The following is a 14,864-nucleotide window of genomic DNA, read 5'->3' as shown; positions in this document are numbered from 1 at the left end:
ATATCTGCCGTTCGAAGTCAGCTTGAAACTGTATGCCCCTCCATTTGTGAAACAACATCAAGACGCCCACCACAAATAGGAGGAGGAGCTCCGCCAAACACCCAAAAAGGATGTAAGTGCCCATTATATATATGAGAGAGTCGATTGTTGGAGTGAAAACCTTTTTCTTTAAATATCCTCACAGGAAAAAGTCCGGCGTAGTTACAATAAATCAGGCGAACAAGCCGCTAGTTGAAGTCGCCGTTTTTGGAGATGAGCCGCCGAGGGAGTATTGGCTCGAGTTCATCGTCTGTCCTGTCATATAGCATCTTTCTAATACGATTGTACGAGAAAAATGCAAGTCTTTCTTCATAATTCTTTATAATGTGCTTTTCGGGATATTCAATTGCGATGAATGATGGCGACAGAAGGTTCCGGGGATCTCGCGGATATCTTCACGAACAGCTGCCATGTTTTCCAACTCTGCGATGTTCGCATTCGCTGAGGAGGATACGCAGTTGAAACATTCCTGTAAGGCATGAATTAGGGCAAAAGAGGCTCTATTGAGTTCACTGAATGCGACATGCATGCAGAGTTAAGATATGCGATGAGTTATTTTCAAAATAAAATTTGAAAATTTCTGCCTGCTCTATGGCTGATTACTGTAGTGCTGCACAGACTTTTCTAAAATCTTAAACAAGTAGAAAAAGCAGCACAGACGATATTCAGAACTATACCTACCTATTGGATCCAACAGTTTATAGACAAGCCTTAACAACGACAATTATCGGAAGTCTCTTACCACCATTTTAAGCTCCCGCTCGCTGATTGCCGGCATCGGAGTCCAACAACCCCCATTAGCAGACGAAGAGCTCGAGCTGTCACGGGAGACACGCGTCTTCTTGGCACAATTGCGTTTAGGATATTGTATTATAGTAGATTAAACTCCTACCTATCCAGAATCGAGCCGGACCTAGTCAACATATGCTCCGCACAACACTAACCACTAATGAAGGGTAGACAGAGGCAGAAACATATATGAAGAGCCATACTGGCCAGCTTGGCTCTGCGATGCAATGCTTAAATGGCGGTACCGCAGGACAAACGAAAGCTACAGAGATCGGAGTTAGGATTTAGTACGTAGGTGTACTGTTTCGCAAGTCCAGTTTAGTAGTAATACTGACTGTTCGTGGTCACGAATGAGGTGCACCTTTAGCGATCAATATGAATCGTACATGCCGTCTATGTTGACAGTATCTATGTAAGATTCCCCCTTCGGATAAAAACAAAACACCAACCAACTTTTCACCTGCCCTCTGAAATACCCTCATGGAATACTTTCCCTCTTTGGATCCACTCCTTCGAAACGCTATATGAGATTGACGATGACGACCGGTGAATACACCGCACTGTCAAAGTTATTCAAAGTTATCACACGCCAAGTACTGATGGAACAGCCGGTATATATATTAAGTATATAAATATGAAACCCTAAGCTTCTTTAAAATTGAGCTACATATAGTACAGATCCATTCCCTCTGTTAAATCAGCAATACCCTCAGTAGTTAAGTGGATTAAAAGTCAAGTTCGGATACAAAGGACATAGCAAACTCATTTGCAAAAAAAAAAAGTACAATGCAGATGCCGGCAGACAAAGGAAGACGTACACATGAATTGCTTGTATTTTCACATGTCTTCTTCTACAAATTCACACGTCTTATCTTATTTCGCATGGCAATTTGTGATTTTTTTCTTTCTTTTTTTTGCGGGTTTTTCAAGGACGAACCAATTAACCTTGACATGCGGTTGACAAGGCGGTCATACACGAACACAAACAAACAAGCACGTGCTTACATGTGTGCATACATACATACATACATATATGTGAGCAAATGCAATCACCTCGGCCAACTAAAAAGGAAGTGGACGCAATGAAAGGGCAAGGACAAAGAAAGCAGCCACAGAGCCAAGTAGCGGGTGAACTGCAAATGCCATTGTACTATAGGCCAATTGTGTATCTATGCACGCTAATCTATCTAAGTATGTTAATATGTATGCTTATGCATCGCATTAAATTAGCATATGTCCCCAGTATGTGGTCGTAATGCCAATAGGAAGCGAGAGGGAAATCAAGTGCAGCTGGAGTGTGGGTGCTTGGACAACGAGACAAAAATTTGCGTTTTTCCACCTTTGTTTCTCTTTCTTGTTAATGTAGCTATCAAATGTGGTTAGCACGCCCTTCGTCTGCTTGCCTTTCTGGCTGGCTGCCAATTTTTACACGTCAGCCACTTAAGTGCACAGCTTTGCCTGCAAGAGACTCAATTAAAATGTTTAAGATCTGAACAGACTTTCGTGAGTGAATCGAGTAAATAAGAAGAAAAACTTCAGTGGAGTTATGTAAGGAGAAGTTAAGGGGAAATACCAGAGATTCCAGAGTTATTAATTAAATATACAAACCTTTACTCTGGATCAGGCCATAAAGTTTGTTTCTCGCTGGGGTCCAAAATAAAATAAACTGCTCCAATTGCTTTTAAAATGCTTTTAAAATGAATTTGCGGCAATCCTAAGCAAATTATGATCATCTGAAGAGGTATTTCGATAGTATTCCTAACTAACAGCAGACTAACTTTCTCGTAATTATGAAATAATTATTCAATAGGGGAAGCATGTAGTTTACTAATCGCAAATTTTTCTTTTAAGGGCAATATGGTTATGCTTTCGGTTATTCAAGTTGCAATCCAGGCATTGGATTCGCCTACAACAACATCTAAACTGGTGGAACAAAGTAGGAATAGCCTTACCACCTAGAGTGAAGAGCGTAACGTTACCTCAATCTGGGTTCTGGGACAAGAGAACGAAAAAGCAGATAAGCTGGCAAGAGGGGGATCTGCCATGAACAACATGAATACATTACCACTGGGTGGTGCAATCAAGAATACAACTTCCTCGCAATATCTCCCAATCGCGAATTGTAGATGGAGAGACCAGACGACATGCAAAATAAGCAGAACGTTATGGCGCACCTACAATCGCAAACAAACGTCAACACTGATAAACAGGAAACGACGGGACGCCTGGAGACTGACGGCAGCCATAACTGGCATTTGTTCTGTTGGGGAACAAGCGGCCAAAATGGACATCCCACACAATACACCTTGCTACAACTGCAAACAACCAGAGAAAAAAAGAACGATTTTACATTTCCTCTGGGAATGCCATACCCCAGGGGAATGAGAGAATGTTAACCCTTAGCAAACCACTCTCCGAGAGTCTCGAACAACTGTTTGGCTTAGACCTCAAAAACTTAATAAGGTTCTTAAACCACATAGACTGGATATATGTAGTCATGTTGTAAATAACCGTTACACAAGTTGGTAACAAGGATGGGAGAACAAAATGTTGCGGAAGCGCTAGTTGGATACTGGATGAATCACTACTTCAAGCAACCAACTGTTCAAAAAATTATTAGGGAAAGTGACAGCTTAATAATTGTTCTATATGCATTATTAAAATGCCTTTTTTATACATAATTCAATACAACTTTGAGTAATTTTGTGGGCCTACGAACGCTTTTCCTTTGCACATTCATTTTACCGAATTTAATGTTACAACAGGCAGGTGGCAACCTTATTCCAAAAATTATTAAAAATAAATATTTAACATATCTCTACTTCCCGTTTGGCACCCATATAACACTCATAGTATTTCAGTTGTATATATTAACAACCCTTTCAAACAGGTGGTAACTAGCTCAAAAATGTGTTTTTTTTCTTGTAAATAGGCTTGCTTAAATTTCTTTCTTTCTTTCTCGGTAGTCTAGCGTAAGTGCACTAGCCTGCCATCCCAGAGGTTGTGGGTTCGAATCCCACGTAAAGCACAGTCCTCGCACTTTTCCAAATTTACCTACATCCTCTGTTTCTAAAACAAAAAAAAAAATCATTCCTCAGCCCCAAAAACGTATCCTTTCTATCCTTACTCCCGCACAACAGTAAGCGCATTATTTGCATTATGACTTCTAAAACAAGCAAAATCAGTGGCATTGCATCAGTTGCGTCAGCAAGAGGAAGTTGCCGATCATAACGCACACACACGAAATTTAGCGAACTCCTCAACCACCTCTGCTCAGATGGCGCTCCTAGCAGTAAGAAGGCTTTGTTCTTAAGCAACGACATGTGGGCATTCCCACTACTTAGGACTGGTAGCGGCAGGCTATCTTGCGAAACCGATGCAAGACAAGTCGTGTCGAGGCCCTATGTTCCCGAGAGGAGTGAACAAAGAAAAAAATAGATTTAATTAATTACTGAATTTTATTTTTTAAACAGGTGGCAACCCTATTCAAAAATAAACGGTGGTTAAGTTTCAAGGGCCGGTGTTGATTTTGAATAAAATATAATTTTTTTTTTAATTTATTGTAATTTCTCTTTATTATGATAATATTTGTATGGCTCAATTACGTATGGAATAAAATATCGGCAAAAGGGGCGCCGCGGCCTCGGCGGCACACCTCCATCCGATGGTCCACATTTTCGATGACGCTATGGCATAATTGAGGTTCTATGCCGTTAATGTGCCGAATTAACTCATCCTTTAGCTCTTGAATTGTTCCTGACGTTTAGGTGTGGTTCACATTCAACATCGGCCCTTGAAATTTAATCACCCTTTATATTCGAAATTAAAATTTTTCATACCTCTCTACTTCATCATCGATGTTGTTATACTTCATTTATTTATTTTTTTCAGTTTTGAACTTAGTTGTACAAACAGGTGGCAGCCCCTTTCGGGAAAACGTTGTCAGCATTTTATGCTTTGACACCTGTATTGTAATATTTAATTGAACTTACTAATTTAATTGAACTATGTTAGCAGGTGGCAACTCCCTTAAAAAATAGTCTATTTTTCAGTACTGGTGCAAAATTTCAAACAAATTTGTGCAGTCGCCTTCACGTGATTGAGTTACAAACATACAAATTTCCACATTTATATTTTTAGTAGGATTTTATTTTATTATTGCTTTCGCAGCAAATTTGTTGTTGGAAACATTACGAAATTCGAGTAAACAACAACCCTCATCATGCCGGGCATGTGCAAAAAAGGTGTTGAATTGTTTCCAACTCCGCCTCATTTCTGCAGCTACGACAGAAATCATGCGTGTAAGCACCTAATCTCGTTGCAAGAATTCCTATGTCCTATGAGGGCCCCTACTAAGGTCCTAATTTGAGGACTACTCAATTTTATGATAGTCTTGGACAGACGTAGATGTAACCTTGGCCATGTTTGCCTAGCATTTGATTTACCGAATTGATTAGTGCGTCCATAGCAAGAAGCTTACAAGTTTTTAACATGCCCGGCTTTGGCCAGAAGCAGGAACCGATATTTAATATCCTACTTCTTAATGAATATAGATAATCTATACACTTTAGGTATCAACAACATTTTACGCTTTGTCAAAAGCTCAGGATGGTTCAATATGGAGGGGGAAATGTAGCCCAGCCCCTGCGGCTCACAACGGACGCATTTCGTAGTCTAAGTGGCATCGCTGTCTCTATGTGCGATGCGGCTGCCAAACCTAACCTAACCGTACGCACATCCTAATTGCGAGTTTCCATATGGCAACCAAAAAATCTTTATTAAAGCGAATGTTGTAGAGACAGTTTAATTTGGCTACTTAAGCAGAAGTACTTAATGAAAACGGTATTTGCTGTTTTTATCAGCTACTTTGTATAATGCAGAATGCCACCTGCGCCCACCCGGCACTTGTGAACGAAACCACAAGCCGCACACACACACATACACACTTATGAATTATTTAATGCTGGACAAAGGCGTTTACGCGGCCGTCGTAGGCGAGCATACTTGTGCGTGACATGCCGCCAGTAGGTGCTCGGTTGGATTCCCATTGCAGATACAGAATAACAAAAAAATAATAAAAAGGTTTAGCAGCGTTTGTTATAAACACTGTTTTTTTTCTAACTAACTTGAGACGCGTGCAAGTTTAAAAAACAAAAAAAAAAACAAAAACAATCCAACTGTCTACTTCAGGCACAACACCAAGCAGCGCGAGCGCTCTAAAAATGACTACAAATCTTGGCCTAAACATTTGCCATAGTTTATGTTTTATACGCCCATTTCATTTTGATTAATGTGCCTATATTAAATAAATGTAAATGTGCCTTTTTTTGTTACCCCGCAGGCAATATGGCGTTGCATAATAATTATTATGTAAGCAGCAGCAGCACCGCAGGTGGTTAGCGCATTCTCCACCATCTCCCGACACATTGGGTCGACAGGCAGGTTAACCATGACGTTTGCACAAAAATCGCTTTGTAAAACAAACCGAGCAGAAACACGTGAAATTCCAATGAAAACAACTACAAAAGAGGAAAGAGAAAAATATCATTAAACGCTCAAAAATGGCAACAAAATGCAATTAAAGATATTGCACAAACAATAACGTTGGTTGGAAAAGTGAAACTCTACAAGAATGATGCTTCAAATTGTTTGCGAATGATACAATTGCAATTAAGAGAATAAACGTTGATGGCAGATGAGCGACCAACGCCGCCGTCGCTTCACTCACACATGCGAGTGCATGTTACATATGTGTTTGCCGCGGCAGCAATATGCATTAACGGTAAATTATGTCAATATTATTGGCAGCATTTGGCTGATTAAAGAATTGGTGTTCATGAGGCAATTTTAAATTTCAGCCGGAAGTGCATATTTTTCATATCATCAGTTACTTTGCCTTTTGCTGTTATTGACACTTACACTTACACATACATAAGTACATACATACATACTGGTACACTCTTCAGTGTTCTCCGCGTTTTCAATGGATTTTCCACTTGAAATTTAAAAAATTATCATTTTATGTTCATAGTGTAATTTCATATGGTTGATGCCAAATGTTTGATGTATTTTGTAGTACAATAAAGTGATCTCACAAGAGTGGTATTTTTCATGTTTCAGAAAGCTGCCAACTGCACACATTTCCCTATGTTTCCAGCACCTTTTACTTTTTAAAAAGTCTTTGCTTGGCATCAGTGTTGCATTCGTTTCCATTTTTTTTAAGTTATTGCTTTGAGAATTCGCGCTGTCAAATAAATCATTTGCTTTGTAATATATACGAGCATGAATGTCATACCATGTTTTTAAAACCTTTCAAATAATCGAATAAAATGTGGATTTTCGTTTAAATCCGGTTAATTGTTTACAATTGATTTGAGTTAGGGACGCCTTGACTTTACATTTTTGTAATCCCTAGATTTTCGGGATTTCGTTTTGACATGCATACTTGTACATATGTGATAATGAGCAAATGATTTATGTTCGAGATCCGAAAATTTCGGGGTAACTCTTTTTCTAATTTTAAGTTCAGGAATGATTTCGGATAAAATTTAATGCAACAAATGATTTATTTTCGGGGTCCCAAAAATTCGGGATTGCTAGATATGAATTAATTTTTTTTCTAATTTCAAGTTCAGAAAAGATTCCGAATAAAATTTTATAATATTTCGTGGGGTCCCAAAAATGTCGGGATTACTTGACATGAATTAATTTTTTTTCCTAGGATATGCATTTTTTGCTCATTTCAAGTCCCGGAAAGATTTCGGATAAAATTTTATTTCCTGGGATCCCGAAAAGTTCGGGATTACTCGATATGAATTAATTTCTTTTTTTAATTTCAAGTCCAGAAAAGATTTCGGATAAAATTTTATTTTCTGGGATCCAGAAAATTTCGGCATTACTCGATATGCATTTTTTTCTAATTTCAAGTACAGGAAAGATTTTGGATAAAGTTAAGGGGGCAGATAACTGTAAACGGCCATATTATCCCCGATTTTCATTAAAATTATTTGAAATGAAGAAGTTAACATATATTTTTTTCAAAATTGGCCTACAGTTTATTTATACATTAAAATAATACAGGTATAACATTTTTTTTTATATTTTAATCATTTAAAATGGTGGATATACATTCAATTCTTCCAGGAAGGTCGCAGCGTGGCTTCTCAAATTTTTTTGTTTATTAATGTCATAATTTCGAAATGAATTAACAATAAATGGAAAAAAATGAACTTTGGGGCGAATTTTCCTACTATTTTTGCTTCGAAAAAATTATTTTTTCGAAAAATTTTTGAAAACTTGTAAATTCACATAGAAAGTAATATCATAAAAAAGATGTGTGTAAAATTTCAGGGAGATCGGTAACTTTTTCGAGTTATCGTGTACGAATTCGAAAAATATATATATGTATATACATAATTGGCGCGTACACCCTTTTTGGGTGTTTTGCCGAGCTCCTCCTCCTATTTGTGGTGTGCGTCTTGATGTTGTTCCACAAATGAAGAGACTTACAGTTTCAAGCCGACACCGAACGGCAGATATTTTTTATGAGGAGCTTTTTCATGGCAGAAATACACTCGGAGGTTTGCCATTGCCTGCCGATGGCATATAGTTTGAGAAAAACGCGTCTAAAGTTTGAATACAACGTAACTATAACTCTCCCAGCGCTCGAACGCAAAGAATAGAGTCGTCACGGTGGACGATCTATAATATAAAAAATACTTAAATTTATGTTCTAAATTTTTTTTGACATATTCTTAAAGGATTATATTAACATCCTGGTTAACAACATGGTTCCATGTGTAGAAGTCCACGCAAGTGGGGAAAGTTACTGATCGCCATTCACTTGGGAATGGCCAGGACGACTCTTCTGCATATGGTTCAAGCAGCTCACAACGGCCGGCATTAGCCCACGTATCCTCTGGGTAGCTTCCGAACATCCGTTCGGGAGTGAGTTAACGTGAGAAGGCGAAACATTCCAGGATAGCTGGTTGTGCGCTGGGTTTGGGACCCGCCACTTAAAAATCGCCCCCAATGAAAAGTCTAAAAAAGCCTCGGATGAGACCTCCCTATACTGATGACGACCCCTGCAAACGAACTAAGGATTATGATTTCAGGGCATGCACCTGGAATGTCCGGTCCCTTAATGGGGAAGGTACCTCTGCCCGGCTGGTTGATGTCCTCGTGAGAGTAAAGGCTGACATCACTGCCATCCAAGAGATGCGATGGACGGGGCAAGGAAAGAAAACAATAGGACCTTGCGACGTCTACTACAGCTGCCATGTAAAGGAGCGCAAATTCGGTGTCGGATTTGTTGTCGGATTTGTTGTGGGAGAGAGACTTCGTCGCCAAGTATTGTCGTTCACTCCCGTGGACGATCGTCTCGCAACAATCCGCATCAAAGCCCGTTTTTTCAACATATCGCTAATTTGCGCCCACGCCCCGACGGAAGAGAAGGACGATGCGATTCCTTCTATGAGCGCCTGGAACGTTCCTATGAGCGCTGCCCCCGCCACGGCATAGAAATTGTTCTTGGTGACTTCAACGCCAGGGTGGGCAAGGAGGGAATTTTTGGTCCCACAGTCGGAAAATTCAGCCTGCACAACGAAACATCCGGCAACGGACAGAGGCTGATCGACTTCGCCGGGGCCCGAAACATGGTAGTCTGTAGCACCAGATTCCAGCATAAGAAGATTCACCAAGCCACCTGGTTGTCTCCTGATCGAAAAACACGAAACCAGATCGATCATGTTGTGATAGATGGAAGACACGCTTATAGTGTATTAGATGTACGTACGATCCGAGGACCCAACATCGACTCGGATCACTACCTTGTTGCAGCCAAACTGCGCACACGCCTCTGTGCAGCAAAAAACGTGCATCTACCTACGCAAAGAATGTTCGACATCGAAAAGCTGCAATCACAACAAACAGCCAGAAGATTCGCCAACTCGACTCTCACTCCTGCTCTTAGAGAGCACTGCCCAACAAACCGGCATGCATGAGCAATGGAGCAACATTTTTCGTTCTCTACGTACCGCCGCCGAAGAAGAAATCGGATTCCGGCGAGCCCGAAAAAACAATTGGTACGACGAGGAATGTCATGCTGCCGCAGAAAGAAAGGATGCCGCCTATAGAGCCACGCTGCGATCGGGCGCAACGCGAGCCATGTGGGATCGCTATAGAGAGCTGAAAAAGGAAGAGAGACGTATTATCCGAAAGAAGAAACGAGAGGCCGAAATACGTGAGTGCGAAGAGCTTGAGATGCTGACCAAGAGGAACAACGCCCGAAAATTCTACCAGAAAGTTCGGCGGCTTACAGAAGGTTTCAAGACCGGGGCGTTTTCCTGTAAGAACAAAGACGGCGAACTGGTGACTGACGTACAGAGCAATCTTAAATTATGGAGGGAACACTTCTCGAACCTATTAAACAGTGACAGCTGCGCATGTCACCGAGAAAGTGAAGATCCCGATACCCCAATCGTTGACGACGGAATTGTCGTTCCGCTATCCGATCATGACGAGGTGAGAATAGCGATAACGCGGCTAAAGAACAACAAAGCCGCGGGCGCCGACGGACTACCCGCTGAGCTATTAAAACATGGCGGCGAGGAGCTGGTAAGGTGCATGCATCAGCTCCTATGCAAAATATGGTCGGATGAAAGCATGCCTGCCGATTGGAATTTAAGTGTGCTCTGCCCAATCCATAAGAAGGGCGATCCTGCAATTTGTGCCAATTACCGCGGGATTAGTCTTCTAAATATCGCCTATAAGGTTCTAGCGAGCGTATTGTGTGAAAGGCTGTTACCTGTATGCCGCGATGTCTGAATTTGGTATCCCCGCAAAACTAATACGGCTATGTAAGATGACGTTGCTCAACACCAGCAGCGCCGTCAGAATTGGGAAGGACCTCTCCGAGCCGTTTGATACCAAAATGTGTGACTTCTTTAACCTGATGTTCGAGAGCATCGTACGAGCCGCAGAACTTAATCGCTCAGGCACAATATTTTATGAGAGCGTATAATTGTTGGCGTATGCCGATGATATTGACATCATTGGCCTTAACAACCGCGCTGTTAGTTCTGCCTTCTCCAAACTGGATAAAGAGGCAAAGCGAATGGGTCTGGTGGTGAACGAGGACAAAACGAAGTACCTCCTGTCTTCAAACAAACAGTCGGCGCACTCGCGTATAGGAACCCACGTCACTGTAGACAGTTATAATTTCGAGGTTGTAAAAGACTTCGTCTATTTAGGAACCAGCATTAACACCGATAACAATGTCAGCCTTGAAATCCAACGTAGAATCTCTCTTGCCAACAAGTGCTACTTTGGACTAAGTAGGCAACTGAGCAGTAAAGTCCTCTCTCGACGAACAAAACTAACACTCTACAAGACTCTCATCATGCCCGTCCTAACGTATGGCGCAGAAGCTTGGACGATGATAACATCCGATGAAGCGACGCTTGGGGTGTTCGAGAGAAAGATTCTGCGGAAGATTTTTGGACCTTTGCACGTTGGCAACGGCGAATATCGCAGACGATGGAACGATGAGCTGTATGAGCTTTACGACGACATAGACATAGCGCAGCGAATAAAGATCCAGCGGCTACGTTGGCTGGGTCATGTCGTCCGAATGGATACAAACGCTCCGGCTTTGAAAGTATTCGATGCGGTACCAGCTGGTGGTAGCAGAGGAAGAGGGCGGCCTCCTCTACGTTGGAAAGATCAGGTGGAGAAGGACTTGGCTTCACTTGGTGTGTCCAACTGGCGCCGGTTAGCACGAGAAAGAAACGACTGGCGCGCTTAGTTAAACTCGGCCAAAATCGCGTAAGCGGTTATAGCGCCAATTAAGAAGAGAAAGAGATTATATTAACATTTTAGAACTTTTTTTTAATACATAAAGAAAATTTGTAGCAAAAACATATTTCCCGGCGTTTCAAAATGATAAGACACTGTTTAATTAAAGTGATCGTTTAACAAAAGTATACTTTTTCCGAATTTTTTTTTTCTGTCGTCTACAATATTTTGGTATTTTATGGAAGCATCATTTGTTTTAGCGACTAACTTTTAAGTATGGTATGTAAATTTACATCTAGAGAAACCCATTCTGTCTTAATTGCCGCTTTAAGCTCGTTGGTTTTGTCAAATTGGCATATGTTGGCGTTAACTCTTCTGATTAATATACCCCAAATATTTTCTATTGGGTTTAGATCCGGAGAACACGTCGGCCAGTCTGTAGTTTCTATGGAACAATCGATCAAATACTGCCTTTTTCCCCTGCTTACGTGGATTCGGGCGTTGTCTTGCTAAAAAACGAAGGGCACTTCCCGATTATCCTGAATAAAAGGAAGGAGACCATTTTCCAAAACGTTTTTGTAGTCCCACTATTCATTCGCGATGATGTAAACTGTAGATCAAGAGTGGCTTTCGATGTAAATGCACCACAAACCATAACAGAACTTCCACCGAAGTTGCGCATGGAAAATAAGAGAGGGCTCTTCTGCAAATCTCTCCAATAATTTAAAAAAAACATCGGGTTCATCAAGGTTCCATTTTTTCATCCTAAAATATAACCTTTTTAAAAAATAATATGAATTGGGCAACATTAAAAATATTCTAAATATCTTGCTGTGTCCCAGTTGGTGTCTAGGAGTTTTTCTGCAAACTGAAGACGCGCCAGCTTGTGCCATGGCAAAAGATGGGGTCCTTTTCTTATGTTTGATAATTTTAAACGATTGCACCTCTGTAATGTGCGCCAAACTGTTGTTTTTGAAGCCTTATTTTGAACAACAGCGGCCAAGTTGGCGCAAGACTTAGTCGAGTAAGAAGCTTTTCTTATGATTGCTCGCCGTTCTCGACTTGATAGTGATAATTTTCTTCCAACGGGCTTCAAAATGTCTTAATTCTCAGAATTCCGTAAAAAATTCCGAATAATACAACGACTTCTGCCAGTTTTTTTTTTTTTTAATTAATTTGATTGACAGGCCTGAATCCTTGTAGGCTACGCTCCTCTGGTGATAATATGGAATCCCTCAGCGTTTTAGGTTAAATTGAATAAAATTATAATTAAAATCATCCAAAACAACAATCAGCACCTTCTATCTCTTCAGAAGCTTATTTTCGACCAGTGTCTTATGATTATGAAACGCCGAAAAGACTAGCAAAAGTGCAGATTTTTGGAAAAAGATAAAGGTTCTACAAAATAGAGTGAGCCTCGGCACCAGAAATAATTGATGTAAGACTTAAGTCTACACTTGTTAAAATGACGCCAAATAAAAGCTACTTTGGAAAGTAAAAGCGAGTTTATGCTAGTTCAAATATTGTATACCAAAGGTGTCTTATGATTAAGAAACGCACCTTAGAAACATAGGCAACACTTTTGTAGTTGAAAAGTGATGATTTCCGATGGCCATATTTATACGCATTAAGCTCAGATCAGCATTAGATGACGCAATGTGAGAAAAAAATATTTAAAATGTAGTCATAAGTTTCTGATTTTTTATTCTTTTAGGATTTCTTGTCAAATAAAAATACGAGACGTACATATTTAGAGGCCACTAGGGGCCAGTTTAAGTCAAAATAAAAAATAAAAATTAAATTTTTTGTTTAAGAAAATATGTATGATCTTCGAGACATATACGATTTGTTCTTATTTTTAGTTTAGCATAAAGCACCAGGGTTTGATCGCATCACGGCCATCACTCTCAAAAATCACCTCCTGAACTCCATAATTTCAGTACGCATTTGTACACCTGCTTAACCAGAATTATCTTCTCAGCTCAGTGGAAAGTGGCAGAAATTAAAATGTAATTAAGTAATAGTTGCTGGAGGAAAGATCTGGAGAATATAGAATTGCTGAATGTTTTTCATACCCAAATGTTTGTGTAAGATGTTATTGACATGCCTAAGGTCTCTGCTATTATACTCATACGGCAGTGCGCTGGTTCGAGATCTCAGGCATGAAGCACCAAATGAGAGAAAAGGCTTTTGCAAATAGCGGTCGTCCATCAAAGGGCAATGGCAAACCTTCGAGGGTATTTCTGCCATGGAAAAAGGGCCTCATAAAAAACTATCTGCAACTCGGAGGCGGCATAAAACTGTAAGTCCTTTCATTTGTGGAAAAAACATCACAACGCACATCACAATTGAGAGGAGGTGCTCAGCCAAATTTAAGGGGTAAGATAAAACCTTTTCGCTCCAAAAATTTTATTCAAAACTTGAGAGTGAAAGCTTAGCAAATGAAAGGTGAAATTGCACTTGAGAATAGAAAGCGTAGCAAGGCGTAATCTATGCGTAAAACTTAAAATAGTACCAGACTCTGCATATATTATATTTTTTAAAAGTATGAGCATTTCGGTGCAATGAAATAACCATTTCTCGCTAACTTATTTACCCTTAAGTAACTCAAGTCATATAATGGTTGACGGGTGCGCGGTGGAACTTGTCGAAAGCTTTTGCTACCTTGGCTGCACTAACACGGCAGATGGCGGAGCAGATGAAGATGTCAAAGTAAAGGCGGGGTTCGGGTGAATGCATAAAGGATGGGCGAGTTGGCAAATCTCCAGCCACTCTAAACTGCAAATATTCAGCTGATGTGTGAAGTCAGCCCTGTTTTACGGAAGTGAAACTTTGGTACTCTCTAATACCACTACACAGAGGGAACCATCTTTCGTCCACAACGACAGCGCATCATCTGTAGAATATTCAGGCTGAAGACCATCAGACGCGCTGTGGAGGTCAACGAATGAGGAACGCAACCTATGACAAATCAAATGCAGAAAGTGGAGATGGATAGGTCACACGCTAAGAAAAGCACCAGATAGCATCACGAGAATGGCACTGAACTGGAACCCGCAAGGCGGTCGGAGAATAGAATACTTGGTAGGTAGTTAGGTATAGTGGTTGTCAATTGACACACCTAGGCCTGCTGTAGGTCCATTGTGATACCATCAGGGCTCTCCCCTCTCCTCACTCTACACTATCCTCATTGAACCAACCTGTGACTTTAATATCTAACTGTATCTAACGATGCCAAGTTA

This window comes from Anastrepha obliqua, chromosome 3 (assembly GCF_027943255.1).
Source record: "Anastrepha obliqua isolate idAnaObli1 chromosome 3, idAnaObli1_1.0, whole genome shotgun sequence".
NCBI classification, from domain to species: domain Eukaryota; kingdom Metazoa; phylum Arthropoda; class Insecta; order Diptera; family Tephritidae; genus Anastrepha; species Anastrepha obliqua.
Note: the sequence above shows the minus strand (reverse complement) of the source record.